This window comes from Ranitomeya variabilis, chromosome 5 (genome assembly GCF_051348905.1).
Source record: "Ranitomeya variabilis isolate aRanVar5 chromosome 5, aRanVar5.hap1, whole genome shotgun sequence".
Classification (NCBI taxonomy): domain Eukaryota; kingdom Metazoa; phylum Chordata; class Amphibia; order Anura; family Dendrobatidae; genus Ranitomeya; species Ranitomeya variabilis.
The window spans coordinates 104,016,464-104,021,362 of NC_135236.1; the positions used below are offsets into that span (position 1 = coordinate 104,016,464).

Here is a 4,899-nt window from a genome sequence, read left to right on the forward strand (position 1 = left end):
AAAAACAAAATGGTGGATAGGGCCTACTAATGGCTTCTTCCCCTCCCTGGTGTTGCCCTCAACTAAATAAAGCTGAGCTTCAACCTTCCGGCTATCATTAAGTGGTTTTGAAAAAACAAAATGGTGGATAGGGCCTACTAACGGCTTCTTCCCCTCCCTGGTGTTGCCCTCAACTAAATAAAGCTGAGCTTCAACCTTCCGGCTATCATTAAGTGGTTTTGAAAAAACAAAATGGTGGATAGGGCCTACTAACGGCTTCTGCCCCTCCCTGGTGTTGCCCTCAACTAAATAAAGCTGAGCTTCAACCTTCCGGCTCTCATTAAGTGGTTTTGAAAAAAAAAAATGGTGGATAGGGCCTACTAACGGCTTCTTCCCCTCCCTGGTGTTGCCCTCAACTAAATAAAGCTGAGCTTCAACCTTCCGGCTATCATTAAGTGGTTTTGAAAAAACAAAATGGTGGATAGGGCCTACTAACGGCTTCTGCCCCTCCGTGGTGTTGCCCTCAACTAAATAAAGCTGAGCTTCAACCTTCCGGCTCTCATTAAGTGGTTTTGAAAAAACAAAATGGTGGATAGGGCCTACTAACGGCTTCTGCCCCTCCCTGGTGTTGCCCACAACTAAATAAAGCTGAGCTTCAACCTTCCGGCTCTCATTAAGTGGTTTTGAAAAAACAAAATGGTGGATAGGGCCTACTAACGGCTTCTGCCCCTCCCTGGTGTTGCCCACAACTAAATAAAGCTGAGCTTCAACCTTCCGGCTCTCATTAAGTGGTTTTGAAAAAACAAAATGGTGGATAGGGCCTACTAACGGCTTCTGCCCCTCCCTGGTGTTGCCCACAACTAAATAAAGCTGAGCTTCAACCTTCCGGCTCTCATTAAGTGGTTTTGAAAAAACAAAATGGTGGTTAGGGCCTACTAACGGCTTCTGCCCCTCCCTGGTGTTGTCCTCAACTGAACAAAGCTGAGCTTCCACATTCTGCCTTTCGCCCTATACTATCAGATATTAAACTGCATTTGGCCTACTAGTGTGGTTAGGCCCTTGAAACAGTGTCTGCTGCTCTTGGGTTTGCTACTCCACTGAACAAAGCAATGCCGCCTGTTTAGTCCTGTTACCAATTTTGAACTGCATTTAGCCTACTTTATTCTTTGGCCCTATATCTGTTTCCTCCTCATCCTGCCCATTGCCCAGCCACTGCTAAATGAGTCTGCTGGTACATTGACCTAGACCACTACATTCCCCTTGTACTCTACACAGCCATAATCTGACCCTGCTGAAAGTAAGGTTCCCCTTCTCGCATGTTATACCACCTTACACAGGGACAAAGAGGAAGGTGCAGATGAAAGTGCAGGTTCCTTCATCAGGTGGGGGGGGCATACTCGTTGGCGACGTCACTGGCACAGGGCCCCTCAGAGTACGCAAAAGTGTCGCTGCTGGTGGGAGGCGCCCCCGCCATGCAAACACACCGCCGTACTTTGAGGGGCCCTGTGCCAGTGCCAATGCGAACGAGTGGGCCCCCCCCTGCTTGCTCAGGATCACAGCACTTGCAACGTTTAAATACTTACCTTTCCCTGCAACACCGCCGTGACGTAGTCCGCATTTCCTGGGCCCACGAAAAAATTGAGCCAGCCCTACTCCCCCCACAACTTTTGCCAAATGACCCCCAATTCCCTATGCCCAACTATTATTATAAAGTTAATTACGATTGGCAAGCTTCAGAAACAAGAATGGATGTTTTTGGCATTAAAATGGGCACTGTAGGTGTTTTCCTGGCCTCCACTCACTGCCGACTATGCTTCCCCATTGACTTGCATTGGGTTTCGTGTTTCGGTCGATCCCCGACTTTTAGCGATAATCGGCCGAATGCACTCGACTCGACTCTGGACAAAATCGGGTTTCCCAAAACCCTACTCGATCTGAAAAAAATGAAAGTCGCTCAACCCTAGTGGTGACGTGTTTCTATTATACTTTTCCTCTGATTGTTCGACTCCTGACTTAGTTATCAGAGAATTATCTGATGTTAGCAGAGGACAATTTTCCTGCCTGGGCAGAAGGCTGCAAGTTCCAAATTACATCTTTGTTTTTAGACCGAATTGCTTGCGTTGGACTACAGTAGTTGTCTTGGTATTGTGCCTAATCAGATTCAACTTCAGAATCAGAATTCTCGTAATCACTTTCTCCTCCTCTTTTGTGGTCCTCATCTTCAGACACTTTCTCCAGTTGAATATCTTCTTCAGAATCTGAGGTGCTGGCAAGATTTTACAATTCAGCTCCACTCAATGGACGTCTTCACCATGTTTTTATCCAACTTTTAAAATAATGGAGTCTCATAACATCACTGGGTAAAATCAGCATTCTGGAATAGAATAGCACTATATGAATAAACAACAATAACAATAAAATTGCAGCAAACACTAACCAGTGTAGCAACAATAATAGCTTATATACAACATCGAAACAGACCTGCACAGACCTGTACTCAAAGCCCATCCATCTGCAGTAACTTGCTAATGTATCGAGCGCACAGACCCGCCGAAACTGGAGAAATAGATAAACAATAGTAGATGCAATAGTTAATCCACAATGATATTATAAATCATTTATGTGATAGAAAATATAGCGGAGATCTGTTTAAAACACTATGGTACCAGGGGTTACAGAGTTCAAGAAGTGAGGCCATAGTTCACAAATAAACATTTTTACTGAGCAATAACTCTTGAGCAACTATGTACAGCAAATAGTCAGGGCCGTATTCGGCATTCATGCTGCCCTAGGCACTTTAAGTGGTCACGCCCCCTACTGATCAGTCAAACTAAGGGTATGTGCACACAGAACCTCCATCAATACAGTAATACATCACCAGAACCACCATCAGTGCAGTAGTACATTACCAGAACCAGTCAGCAGAGTAAATAATCAGAACCACCATCAATACAGTAATACATCATCAAAACCAATATCAATACAGTAGTACATCACCAGAATCACTGTCCGTGCAATAATACACCACCAGAACCTCCATCACTGCAGTAATATATCACCAGAACCACCATCAATACAGTGTACATCACTACAACGATCATTAGTATCGTAATACATCACCAGAACCTCCATCAGTACATGTTTACATTGCCAAGTTTAGTACAGCAATCAATTGTACTGTCAGGTTAGCCTCATAAACAATTGTATCGCATTAACTTACAACTCCCAGTATGTCCTTAACAATGGTAAAGAGATGCTTGAAGTTGTTGTTCAGCCATCATCAGACTGTGGACCATACAGGAACCACAGTACTGCTTAATCTTAGGCAGGAGCTTTATTAAACATTTAAAGAGTAACTTAAATTTTGGAAGATATCTTATATGTTTTAGGTCCATTAATTCTCAGCAGATTGGTGTGAGTCTGATTGCTCAAAAGACCTCAGAAAGCAGGACTGTGACTTTCTATTCACTGGATCCATTCTGTACTGTGTGTATGCTCTCCTGTCTCCTAAGCTGTGGTCTTCTTGGAGGTCTTTGTTTAGGGACTAGTGGGGAACTCAGAACTGGGTGACCCACCAATCTGTTCAGAATGAGTGTAAAACTTAAAAAATATCCCAAAATTTTAGATGGTCTTTAAAGCCAATATCTAAGGTTTGAAAGTTATTCCCTATCCATGGGATATGGAATTATTTTCCGATCACTGGGGTCCAACCACCACAGTTCCCACTGATCCTGGGAATCAGGGATCTGAAGAGTCCCAGTTGAATGGAGCAAAGTCATCCGCACTACTCCTCCATTCATTCTAATGGGAATGCCAAATATCAGCAAAGCGCTGCACTGAGTAATCTCCGGTGCTACCATTAAGAATGAATGGAGCATTAATGCGGATGATCGACCTCTGCTCCAGTTTTCAGAAATCCTGAGCTCCAACCACCTGTGGATAGGGGATAACTTTCTAGCTTAAAACAACTCCTTTAAGGAGCATTAAAGGGGTTGTCGGTCTAAAACTACAAACCTGCAGTCATTCTTTGTGACTGCACAGCTTGCTGTGAGGATAGCTCTTCTGCCTCCACACAGCCCACCACACTCTATACAAGGTGCCTCCTTGTCTCCATTAATGGCACAGTCCAGCAAACAAGAGTCCTATACTTCCACCATCATTCTGTGTCTTTCTCCACTTGAGGGAGTTTTCTATGTCAATAATACTTAGTTTTCCACTTTATTGATGCCTCTGGATCACCACACGGGGCATTTCCTCTTCATCTCGCTTATCCTTCCTCTTCCGTGCGGTTACTCGACTAGCAGACAACTCCGTCCCGCTTGGCTTCCTGCCCAAGGCCCTGATACTTTTTACTTTTCTTTCTTTTGCTCTGGGTCCACTCCGGACATTAACCACTTCCTACTTGTTGTCGCTTCCTTCATAGGGTTTACTTCCTGCCTCAGACGTCTCTCTTTTGCCACAAACGCATAGACCACATGCGGTTCTGCTACTCAGCCAGACCTAAGGTCTGCTACTGCTGCAGGCACATCCCTATCTGACATTCTACCAGAAACTGTTGTGCCCTCACTTAACTCCTCCCCTCTGGGATAGTCCCAACTGTTAACTCTAACTGTCCCTGTCAACTACCTGTGCTTGGGCAGAACACAACTCTATCACTAACAATATGAATCATTAGATATTCCAGAACCATAATGTATAACATCATTTTACATATCTTCAAAAGGGAGTGTGGTCAACACTTCCACTTCCTTACATATCCACAATAAATACAAATGCATTTGTTTGACAATATAAATACATTTGTATTGATTGGTTTCTATCAAAAAGTTAGACAATCTGCATATAAGAATCTTTATTTTTCTTGACCTTTTCATCACATTTTTTCTGCTCCATTCCTTTTGTGATTGTCTACTAAGATGT

At 43.7% G+C, this 4,899-nt stretch overlaps 1 long non-coding RNA gene across 1 annotated transcript; it reads right to left on the reverse strand.

The window, feature by feature from the left end:
- Positions 1 to 1,947: 1,947 nt before the first annotated feature.
- On the reverse strand, positions 1,948 to 4,471 carry LOC143775211 (uncharacterized). Its single transcript, XR_013215595.1, has 3 exons — positions 3,994 to 4,471; positions 2,461 to 2,535; positions 1,948 to 2,353 (listed from the first exon to the last, which is right to left on the reverse strand). It is a non-coding gene; the product is annotated as an uncharacterized LOC143775211 (long non-coding RNA).
- Positions 4,472 to 4,899: the final 428 nt, after the last annotated feature.